This window comes from Callospermophilus lateralis, chromosome 9, assembly GCF_048772815.1.
Source record: "Callospermophilus lateralis isolate mCalLat2 chromosome 9, mCalLat2.hap1, whole genome shotgun sequence".
Taxonomy (NCBI): Eukaryota; Metazoa; Chordata; class Mammalia; order Rodentia; family Sciuridae; genus Callospermophilus; species Callospermophilus lateralis.
This window is the reverse complement of record NC_135313.1, coordinates 36770600-36783526: the sequence shown is the minus strand read 5'-3', so window position 1 is coordinate 36783526 and position 12927 is coordinate 36770600. Positions and strand designations below refer to the sequence as shown.

General features: G+C 34.9%; 1 protein-coding gene across 1 annotated transcript in view; it reads left to right on the top strand.

Moving 5' to 3' along the window:
• Plcl1 (phospholipase C like 1 (inactive)) overlaps window positions 1-12927 on the top strand; it is a 335645-nt gene that overhangs the window by 138667 nt on the left and 184051 nt on the right. The window lies entirely within an intron of this gene.

Below are 12927 nucleotides of genomic sequence, written 5' to 3'. Positions count from 1 at the left end.
GACAGTTGTCCAAACTCATTCTGTGTCTCTATTATGTATTCATGATTAATTTAGTTGGACTGATAGGATCCAGTCACTCTGTCCCCTAACTGAAAAGAAGTCCTTTCTAAAACCCGAATCAGGAGCCCCTCAGCATATATACTCTTGAACAACTTATTGGCATATAACCTGGTGGTAAGAGTTTGTCTTTACTATCCTTTTATCCATGCATAACCTCTCTTCTTTGTGGGATTCCCTGCGTGTTCAAGAAAGGACTATTTCAGGAAGTCAAATGATACATCCTAGATTTTTAACTTTATGTTTTATCTTAAACCTTCCCAGCCTGGAGTCAGTACTCTGCTGGTGATCAGCTGAAAAATTTGATAAACTACTTAGTACTGAGTGAAATTCATCAACAGTGGCTTATTTTGTTGCCCTTTTCAGCCAGTACTCACCTTTTAAGTCACTGGATTGAGTTAGTTGAAGATTTAAAATGCAGAGCAAGAAGAAGAGCGAAACTTTAATTTATTTTTTTTAGTGGAAGCAGTACCCAAGTTCCAGCAAGAGAGGCCAATCAATTTGTCGATACTGAAATTCTTCTCTTAGAGGGGAGCCTATCATCCAGCATAATTATTTAATTACTCTTGGTAAATAGTCTATCTCAACTCTATATTCTGGTGTGGCTCCTTCATCATTATTCTTGTATGGATAAATCATACCTTCATATAGTGAAATGATAGGTAGCATGTATAGCAAGCTGCATGTGCTAGATACTGTGCTTTCATACTTTATCTCACTAAAGTCAATCTTCAGAACAATGCTCTGAGATAGGTATTATTGTCACCATTTTACAGTGGGGGAAACTAAGCAAAGAGTACTTAAGTCACTTGGCTAAAGTCATATGACCAACAGGAAACATAACTCAGGTTTGCTGATTCTGCGGCTTCTTTTGTGTGCTACATGTTTTCCAAAGTTTGGTTTTCCATATGGTTTTGATACAACTGGAGACACTCACCAGTGCTGCGTTCTGCATATTGTACTCCTTGCCTGAGTGAGTTACCTCCTTACCTGCTTTAGGTAGTGGGCAGTGGTTGCATGGTAATTCCAAGGGAACAGCAACCCTCTAGCAGCTCACCGTGGATCATAACTTAACTTAGCTATGGAAGAGTGTTGGTATCAACTAATAATAATTAAATGATGATTCACAGACTGAGTGCAGGTTGTTTGTCTGCTATTTTGATCAGAGGTTGATTCCATGGGATAACTAGGAATTATTTTATGTTCCTTATGGTGGCTGAGTTATTGATTCAAAACCTATGGATCTCTTAATAACTGTTTATGATATGGTTCTGAATCCTAGAGGAATATCAGAAATGGTTCAGAAGTGAAAGTTCTAACTGGACTGGAATGATACTCTTGACTTACATATTAATGTATCAGTACATTAGCCCCCCTTCTCCTCAGAGGATACATTCCAAAATACCCAGTGAATACTTAAAACAATAGATATTAGTGAACCCTATACATAAGCACTGTAATACTGAGATGGAGACCGCTATTAAGTGACTAATGGGCAGAAAGCATATACAGTATGGATACACAGAACAAAGGGATGATTTATATCTATGATTTATTTCACAGTGTGAAATTTCATGTTACTCAGAATGGCACATACTTTAAAACTTATGGATTGTTTATTTCTAAAATTTTCTATATGATATTTTCAGACCATGGTTGACTATGGGTAACTGAAACCATGAAAAGAAAAACCATAGATAAATTAATTATAATGAACATCTTATAATTAATCTAGATAAATATATAAATATTCTTGTTCCAAACTGAATTAGAACTCCAAGAATCAAAATTTTTAAAGATGGTTTATTTATTTTTCTAACTGTTTAAAATGATATGTAGTATATTGCAGTGTTTTTTTTTTTTTAAATGTTGCCTAGTTTTTCCAGCTTCTTAAGAAGACACCAATGCCTTAGTGGAATAGATCTACATGAATCTTTACTGATCTACAATCTTGAGACAATACCTTACTACATGACAGCACAAAACAGTTTGCCTTGTGTACACATGGCTGTTTTTAATATTTTTCAGCCTTGACTGTGACCCAGCAGATAATACTGGACTGATGTCTGAACTGAAGACCCACAAGAGATGGTGGGGAGGACAATGGAAAGAATCCTAAACTAGCAGTGAAAAGGCTTATGCTTTGCCTTATCAGCTATGGGACCTCAATTTTCATTTTTATTGGCTTTAAAATTAGGTGATTAAGTGAAATGTTCTGCAGGTTTCATTTCAGTTTAAAAGTTGAACTTCTCTAATGCCAAAGTAATTGGAGATAGTTTGCATGTGCCTGATTACAAAACCTTTTGGAAATAGAAGATAATTAATGACATACTATGTTGTTCACTGTCCTGGGATAGAAATTGAAGGCAGGAAGGCTTGCAGAAAGCCTCAGGTTAGTTTGTGAGATGGCTTGCCTCCTATTTCCTTCAAAATGATGAGGAGAGATTTTAATCTCTATCATGTTTTAGCATCTGTGGTTTCTTTCATGTGCAAATATCATAGTGAGTGTCAAGAACTACAAGGTAATTTACAATAATATGGTGGCTTCACATACTGTGCGTGCATTTCAGAATAATAGTTTTAGAAGTGCTTTTGCTTAAGTATGATTATATTCAAAAAGTAAGAATTTTGTAAGTGATAGCAGTTACCTGTGAATTTCATATTTAAGCACATTAATGGCAGGGGTTGATCTTGCATTCTTTGATGTGCACTATTTCTAACCATCTTTGGTCCCTTCTCTACATAACAGATATAGAAGGATTTTGACAGAACCCAAGAGCTTATAATCCAAGAAAATGTGATTTATTTTAATTCAGAGGCTAAAAAGTATTAAAATAAATTTTCTTTTTGAAAGAAAACATTTGAAAAATGTTTTAAAACTGGTATGTGGAAATATATGGAAATGGTATATGGAGAATTACATACTGGAATTAGGAACATTTTGTATTGCAGTGGGCATGTTATGCATTCATTTTCCATACAGCATAAATGCTAATTTATATCAGAGCATTCCACATTTTAGGAATAGGTGTCACTTCCATTAATCTCTTTCTTCCCATTCTTTTTATCCATTACCTAATTTGGCATTTATTGTCACTCTTCTGGATTATTGTATTAGTCTCCTAGAAAACTCCTGGCTCTTATTCATTTCTAAATATGATTTTGCAGACACTCATCAAATAGATCAAATACATATATGTTCAGGTTAAAGCCTTCAATGACTTTCTATTGGAAAATAAAAAGGAAATAAACCCAGCCACTGTAGCTTGGTAGTAAATGTCCTTGACACTCTTGTGTGATGAGTGAATTAGACTTTTTGGAGGAAGGGGGAAGACTTAAATATTCCATGTAACCATATTATTTTCAGCTCCTTTTGTAGCTGTGTATATCCTTCTTTAGATATTATTATGAGAATTTGTTGGCGAAAGAATGTTGGATCAAACTATTATGTTAGTACAAAAATTTTAGTTAAAATACTTATATTTGAATGTCTTTTAGGGAGGATGAGAAAGGGACTGGAGAGGTAACATATAAATAAAATATACACAATCCTTATACAAATAAATAGAGGAAATCAGTGGATTTCAGAAAGACTGTACTTCCTAAGAAAATCTCTCTCATATACAGCAAACATGCTGCTACATTGCATAGCCAGTTATTGTGGTATTCAGGTTAATCAAATAAATCTCTAGAAAGTTACCATAGAGATTACATACAAATTACTAAACTACAAAGGATTTGTGTAAAATGAAACACACTGCATCTAACCACAGTGAACTTTGCTTTAGAAAGTGTTTCAAGATCTTAAAGTGCTACTGTAATTGTCACCATTAATGTCAGCTAGCATGATTCTGAAAATGTGCCAGAACACCCATGAAAAGAGAGTTTGGTAGTAGTAGTGACTATTTATTAGATGCTAATTATGTGTACATGTCTACTCCCCTACCTTGTTCAATCCTCCAGTGTCTGAGATGTGAGGTGTGAAGTGCACTCTCTCTGAAGCACAGTGGCTAAGTAACTAACCCAAGGTCACTTACGTAGGTAGTAAGTGGTGGAGTTTGGCTTAAAACCCTAGGCAATTTGGTTTTCCAATCTGTTCGTAACCACTAACCTATATTGCCTCTTAATTCAGTGCTCTCAAACTTTGGTGTACATAAAAATCATCTCAGGGAGTTGCCAAGATGCAGATCCTGGGACTCCCATCTTAGAGGGTTGGATTCAATAGATCTGGTGCTCAACCTAGTAATCTGCATATAAGCAAACAGATACAAATAGCTGTAGTTTTGCAACTATACTCTGAGGATTATCATGTTGTATGTGCTATCTCAGGTTTTTATGATATATAAACAGACACAAACATATCCATAGTGTCATCTCTACCAAGTTTACTGTTCCCATACAGTCAATGTACTGGAATATACTCTAGAGAAAGATTTATTTATTTAACTAATTTAATTAAATTTATTTATTTAACTAAATTTATTTATTTAACATAACTATTAGCTATGTGACTTTGGTCAGATCTCTTGTATTAGTTAAGGTTCTTCAGAGAAACAGAACTGATAAGATATGTGTATATATATTTAGAAAGAGATTTACCATCAGGATTTGCTTCATGTGATTATGGAGGCCAGTGAGAACACGATCTGCCATCTGGATTTGCCTGTGGGAGACCCGAGAAAGCCAATGGTGCACTGATATCACAGGGTATCTAAAATGCTCCCTTTTGCACAGGAGGCTGGTCTTTTTGTTCTATTTAAGCTTTCAACTGAATGGATGAGACCAACCCACATATGGAGGGCAATCTGCTTTAACTCAAGTTAACTGATTCAAACATAATCTTATCCCAAAATACCTGCCAAGTTGATGCATAAAATTACCTATCACAATGCTGAAGCCCTTTGAGTTTCACAGGTAAAATTCCGTGCATAAGATAAACAGGGATTGGGCCATGACTATGACTACATATAACAGAGGCACTAAATGGATGATTATGGCATATACCCTGACAATGGATGGCTTTCGGTTGGCTCCCTCAGAAATGTCCCACCTGATATTTTCTAAAATTTGGATTACTGGTAGTTGCTAATAAACTCTACCTGAAAAAAACTATATTTGGGGTTTCTTGAAAAATAAAATTGATGACCTAGTCACATTACAAGACCACAATGTGACTGAGTCATAGTGCTACCAGTAGGAGGGGTTTGTGGTCTCCTGTATTCTCATTACTCCTCATATGTTGTTCATTTGGTCCACTGCGTTTCTCACAGCCTTTATAGGCACTTGAGTTTTTTACATCTATGATTAAAAATGACAAAGGTAGGACTTAGGGTGTAGCTTAGTGGTAGAGTGCTTGCCTGGTTTGCACCAAGCCCTAGGTTAGATGCCTGGCATGGAGTAGGTGGGGAAAGACAAAGCATAGAACTAGGATTTCTGAAGCACAATCAATGACACAGAGATGTCAAAGCTATTTCTTTATTGTGTGCATGTGGTTCATCACCTTTCTCAGAATTGCCTTCTCTGGACTCTTCAGATCACTACCTGCTTCTTGAATTAATAAAAGGATGCTTTTATATCCCTGCATATTTTTTGGTAGGAAGTTATAGAAATTGTGAGCTAAGTTTTTCAGAATCACTAAGTGGGGTCACCAGATAAAAAGATGGAGGATCATTGATATAAGAATAGAACCTGCTAAATTTGCATGGGATTGAATTATTTCACAAAACAATTTCAAATGTGAGAGTTCTCTCTCCTGCATCAAGTCTGGCTTTATGGGAAAAACAGAATGGGAAGTTGTTTAATAGTCAGGTTTCAATTTTACATAGCCTCATTACTCCCTCAGTTGCTCCCTGAATGCTGGAATTACTTCATCAGAGAAAAGCCTTTTATTTTATAGTGGGAAAGAGAGTTCATATAGCAGAGATTGGAGAGTAGCAGCACATGGCCCAAACTAACACAGGAACAAAGCGGTGATATTAGAGCCATGTTGCAAATAGATTTTGGTGGGGGGAATGGGGAAAAGATGAAGCCCAGGAGCCTTGTATGTCTGACAGTAGTAGAGGGAGAAAGGTTACAGCCGTGGAGAAGTTTAAAGGACCAAGATTCTCCTTCCTGAGTGTTCAATGTGCTTGGTCCAGCAACATCTTCTTTTACATGTTAACATGCTGAGGTTTTGGTTTTTTTTCTTTTTTGACAAAATTTATATAAGTTGCCTTTGGGGCCTTGAAAATTAATTCCATCAGGCATATGGTTTGCAAACATGCTCTATTTTTCTGTGTTTAAAAATGCATTTCAGATGTATAGCATTATTATAGTTTCTCTAGAAGTCATCCTTCATAAAAGTTATTCAGTAATGTTAGAATTTCTGTCAGTTTCTTGGCAAACAGTATTTGATTATAAATTTATGCTCCATAAGGACACACAACTTTAGAAGTATTCTGGAATGTTTCCAAATTTTATTTTGGAATTGAGCATTTTGGTTACTATTTAATAAATTAACTGATAATAGTTTATAATAGTCATAAATGTGTTAAGTTGAAAGAGCTGTTGTATTTCATTTCAGCAAGAGTGTTTTTGCTGTTCTCTTTCCCAGAGCGACTATTTGAATGTTGATTTTTGTGTGAAAAGTTTTTTTTTTTTGTATTCCTGTGGAGAATTGTATGAAGACCATAGAAAGGAGAGAGAGAGAGAGAGAGAGAGAGAGAGAGAGAGAGAAGCACCTAAGTTTTGATATCTAATGTTACATTTCTGCTTGGTAGGTATGTGCCTGCCTCTAGATTTTCCATCCCTAGATTTTCTATTTCTTTGTCTTTCTATTAAATTTGAGTACATTTTTTAATACATTAAGGTCATCATTAACTCTAGCCATTTTCTTATCATAGCTTATTTTCTTCTTGAATACATTTGTAGCTTTTTTATTTTTAAATCCACCTACTAGTTTGTTTATACATCCCTTTTCCTTTAAATCATAGGAAGAGAAATATTATACTTAGCAAAAGTTTCATGCTTCCTATGCTGTCCTTTGGAGTAATTTTAGGAAATTACTGACTATAGCTCTTAGAAGATTGCTTATGCCATTCTGTTAGGAACTGTAGTCTTATTTGGCTCAGAGACAAAATAAGCTTAGTTCCCAGGGCCCTTGCAGTTAACATCTTTTTCCTCCAACCAGATAATAGACTCCATGTAAGAGATGGTTTTAGAAACGAAACTTTAAACCCCAGGGGTTTATTTCTGATCTACAGGGATAGGTGATAATGGTGCTTTCACTTGGAACAAAGACTGAGATATTTCCTGCCTCTTCAACTCAGGTAAAGGACGAAAAGTAAGAAAAAAAAATATTGTTTTAGAAAAATAAATATATGGGTTTAGAGGAAGGCTGTTCTGTGTGATGTAGGTATTCTAATTAGAAAGATGAATAATTTGTATTTAAATAATAGTAGTGATCAAACTATCCTGGGCATTTAAATGGCAGAATATATAGTAAATTTTTATTTTATGTTGCAATTATATTATGTATAATTATATACAATAGTAGGATTTGTTTTTACATTTGTACACATAAACACAATAGAATAATATAATTTGGCCAATTTCATTCCCTAGGACTTCTCTTTTCCTTCTCTTCTTCCCTCTCCCTGGTCCCCTTCCTATACTGTGCTATTTTTTCTTTTTCTTTTCTTTTTTTTTTTTTTAAGGAGAGAAAAATGAATTGTAAAAACAGTTAAGAATAACTTGTAAATTTTGTTTGTAATCCCTTATCTTTATTCTTGTTCTCTTTTTCCCTTTAAACATATATAAAGGAAAGATGGTATATTGATGAGCTATTTAGGGTGTTGGTGGAAAGAAAACCTCTGAGCAGATGCTGATGCCCAGGGTCACCGTGTACAGTTTGGGACATTTAAAGTGGGGTAAACTGCAAATAGCTCATCTCTGTGACTGCTAGATTTACCACAGTGGGTTTTTTATTGTGGCCTTAAAATCTCTGGTTAGGTTTTTTTCCTCAACTCAGAGTTCCTCCGGACCACTCATTATTGTGCTGACTGATGCCAACTAATTTCTTTTACCAGCGCTAGAAGCTGAGTAAAAGTCTGAGTCTGGAGCAGAACCAAACGTGGAAGCTGGGGTTTCTGTGCTAGTTCTGGGACTAGAGGGACCGGGAGTTGAACAAGCGATGACACCATGGAATCATGGAGAAGAAGCAGCTTTACAAACACTTGGTTTTTTACTCTGTGTGAGAATCACTGTGTTGAATTAGAAATTTCATTTACTTTCTTCTCATTGTTGATAACATCCTAAGTTTAAAAGGAACTTGGGTATCATTATAGACATAAAGCAACTGAATAGGTATTAAACTAAGTAAACTGACTTAGTCTGCTTAAAGGTAGGAGCACTGCTTTCATTTTATTTTTTAATTTATTTTTTCTTTCTTGATATACATAGCAGTAGAGTGTATTTTGACATATTGTACATACATAGAATATGTATGACTTGTTCCAGTCCAGATCCCATTATTATGGTTGTATATGATGTGGAGTTACGTTGGTCATGTATTCATATATAAGTATAGGAAAGATATGTCCAATTCATTCTGTCTTTTATATTCCCATCCCTCTCCCTTCCCTTCATTCCCCTTTGCCTAGTCCAATGAACTTCTAATCTCCCCCTCCCTTGTTGTGGGTTAGCATCCATGTGTCAGAGAGAACATTCTGCCTTTGGTTTTGGAGGACTAGCTTATTTTGTTTAGCATGATATTCTCTAATTACATACATTTACTGGCAAATGCCATAATTTCATTCTTCTTTATGGCTAAGTAATATTCCATTGTGTATATATATCACATTTTCTTCATCCATTCATCTGTTGTAGGACACCTAGGTTGGTTCTATATCTTGGCTGTTGTGAATTGAGCTGCTATAAACATTGAAGTGGCTGCATCACTGTAGTATGCTGATTTTAAGTCCTTTGGATATAAACCAAAGAATGTGATAACTAGGTTAAATGGTGGTTCCATTCCAAGTTTTCTGAGGAATCTCCATACTGCTTTCCAGAGTGGTTGCACCAATTTGTAGCTCTATCAGCAATGTATAAAGAATCTTTCCCCCCCACATCCTCACCAACATTTATTGTTACTTGTATTCTTTTTTTAAAATTGTTCTAATTAGTTATTCATGAAAGTAGAATGCATTTTGGCACATCATATATAAATGGAGGATAACTTCTCAGTCTTCTGTTGTTCATGATGTAAAATCACACTGGTTATATAATCATATATGTATATAGGTTAATAATGTCTGATTCACTCTACTCTCTTTCCTGCCCCCACACCCCCTCCCTCCTTTCACTCCCTTCTGCCTAATGCAAAGTACCTTTATTTTTCTCTAGCCCCCCCTATTTTACTTGTATTCTTGACAATTGCCATTCTGAGTGAGATGGAATCTCAGCATAGTTTTGATTTGCATTTCTCTAATTGCTGGAGATGTTGAACATTTTTTCATATATTTGTTGACCAGTTGTATTTCTTCTTCTGTGAAGTGTCTGTTCAGTTCCTTAGCCCATTTATTGATTGAGTTATTAGTATTTTTTTGGTGTTAAGTCTTCTGAGTTCTCTATATATCCTGGATATTAATGCTGTATCTCAGGTGGCAAAGATTTTCTCCCATTCTGTTTCCTTTGTTGTGAAGAAGATTTTAGTTTGATATCATCCTATTTACTGATTCTTGCTTCTTGCACTTTAGGAGACTTATTGAGGAAGTCAGTTCCTAAACCGACTTTATGGAAAGTTAGGCCTACATTTTCTTCTAGTTGGCACAGGGTCTCTGGTCTAATGCCTAGGTCCTTGATCAACTTTGAGTTGAGTTTTGTACAGGGTGAGAGATAGGGGCTCAATTCCATTCTGCTACATATGGATTTCCAGTTTTGCCAGCACCATTTGTTGAAGAGGCTATATCTTTCCTCAATGTATGTTGATGTCAGTGTTCTTTAAATGCTGAACTTCATAAAGCATATGTAGTTTGAATTATTTTGTTTGAAAGATAAGCGTGGAAAGAAATGATATGCTTCCTCATGTAACTCAAAGCTCTGATCTATCAAAGTTAGAAAAGTTGCAGTCACCTTGGGTGAATTTTGGTTTCTCTCTTGTTCTTGTAAGACCTGTTCTCTCTCACACTAGTATTCTCTAACAGCTTCCTACTGGTGGTGTGTATTTGACTGAGTAGCTTCTAGTGAATTTAGTAATTATTGAGCTCAATTGTCTTTCACATACTATTTCAGTGCCAACCTATTGCCTCAAGATAATTTATAAATATAATTTACCTTTGTAAATATTTCTTTTTGGGCATGATATTACACTTTAATATTTAAAGTTTCCAAATTTATTTTCTGCTCTTTATAGGCTCAAAAAATCAAGCTCTTCAGTTATTTTATTTAATCTCCACCAGTAAACTAGATTAGGTTGCATGGGATTTTGATCTTGTGATTGCTAAGCCCAAGGGATCACGTAAAACCCAGAAGATTTGGAGGCACTGTGTGGCCAATTCAGAATCCCAGCAAGGTGAATGCACTGCACAGTTGAGTTTTGTGCAGGACGAGAGATAGGGGCTTAATTCCATTCTGCTACATATGGAACACAGAATTGTTAAAGACACTTACTAAATAATAAGAAGAATAGTTGTCATTTGGGGAGTAGTTTCTAGTTTGTGGATTCTTTATATAAATTATCCCAAGGCAACCAAGTAGGAAGGTATAAATATAGTTCAAAATTCTTTTCTTTATATTGAAGGGATTCACCATACCACTGTGCTAAGTTAACTTTCTGCTTATGTTCTTCCACTATTCAAATAATTTTATTTGGTCAATGTGACATGTTTATAATTTCTCACAACCATAGCTTATGTTGTTTTCAAAGAATAATTGTATTGAGATATAATTTATGCTAATGACAGTATTTATCTATTTCATGTACATGACTCAATGGCTTTAACATATTCACAAAGTTGTGCAATAATCGCTACAATCTTTCATCACTTACCCCCCAAAATACCCTATGCCCATTAGCAGTCACCCCCCTTCTCATCTCCACAGCCAGAAACCTACTTTTTATCTATGAAGATTTGCCTGTTTTTGATATTTCAAATAAATGGAACCATTATAACTTGTCTTTTTAAAATATTTTTTTTAGTTGTTGATGGACCTTTAACTAATTAATTAATTAATTAACTAATTAATTTAGGACTGGATTGTTTAACATAGCTGAATGTTTTGAAGGTTTAGCCACCTTGTAGTATAAGTTGGTGCTTCATTTCTTTTTATTACCAAATACTATTATTCTATTGTTTGATATACAATATTAGCTTATTCATTCATCAACTGATGAACATTTGGATTGTTTTTACTTTTTGGTTATTATGAATATGCTGTTATGAACATTTATGTATAAGTTTTTGTGTGAAAATATGTTTAATTTCACTTAGATATACAAAGAGGAGTGAAATTGCTGAATCATAGGGTAATTCTAACATTTTTTAAACAATTAATATTAAGATTTTAATCTGCCAAACTCTACCTGCTAGTTATTTAATTTGATATGAATTTCATACAATGTTCATGATACCAACATATCTTAATTGTATCTTTTTTAAAGACATGTTGATATTTTTTAAGATTTAAATTTGTTATATATGACAACAAAATGCATTACAATTCATATTACACATATAGAGCACAATTTTTCATATCTCTGGTTGTACACAAAGTAGAGTCACATCCTTTGTGTCTTCATATACATACTCAGGCTATGATGACCATCTCATTCCACCATCTTTTCTATCCCTATGTCGCCCTCCCCTTTCACCCTTTGCCTTATCTAGAGTTCATTTACTCCTTCCATCCCTGTGCCCCCACCACCCCGTGCAGCATATTGTGAATCAGCATCCTTAAATCAGAGAAATCATTCAGCACTTAGTTTTTTGGGATTGGCTAATTTAACTTAGCATTATATTCTCCAGCTCCATCCTTTTACCTGCAAATACCATGATTTTATTCTCTTTTAATGCTGAATAATATTCCATTGTGTTTATATACCACATTTTTAAAAATTTATATATAAATGCATTACAACTCTTATTACATACATAGAGCTCAACTTACCACATTTTCTTTATCCATTCATCTATTGAAGGGCATCTAGGTTGGTTCCACAGTTAGCTATTGTGAATTGTGCCGCTATAAACATTGATGTGGCTGTGTCCCTGTAGTATGCTGTTTTTAAATCCTTTGGGTATAGACCAAAGAGTGGGATATCTGGGTCAAAAGGTGGTTCCATTCCCAGTTTTCCAAGAAATCTCCATACTGCTTTTCATATTGGCTGCACCATTTTGCAGTCCCACCAACAATGTATGAGTGTGCCTTTTCCCCCACACCCTTGCCAACACTTATTGTTGTCTTCATAATAGCTGCCATTCTGACTGGAGTGAGATGAAATTTTAGAGTAGTTTTAATTTGCATTTCTCTAATTGCTAGCGATGATGAACATTTTTTTCATATATTTGTTGATTGGTTGTATATCATCTTCTGAGAAGTATCTGTGGTTGTATACCTCTTCTGAGCAGTGTCTGTTCAGGTCATTGGCCCATTTATTGATTGGGTTGTTTTTTTTTTTTTTTTGGTGCTTAGCTTTTTGAGTTCTTTATATACCCTAGAGATTAGTGCTCTATCTGATGTGTGAGGGGTAAAGATTTGCTCCCAAGATGTATGCTCTCTATGCACCTCACAGATTTTTTTTTCCCTGAGGAGAAACTTTTTAGTTTGAGTCAATCCCATTTATTGATTCTTGATTTTAATTCTTGAACCAAAGGAGTCTTATTAAGGGAATTG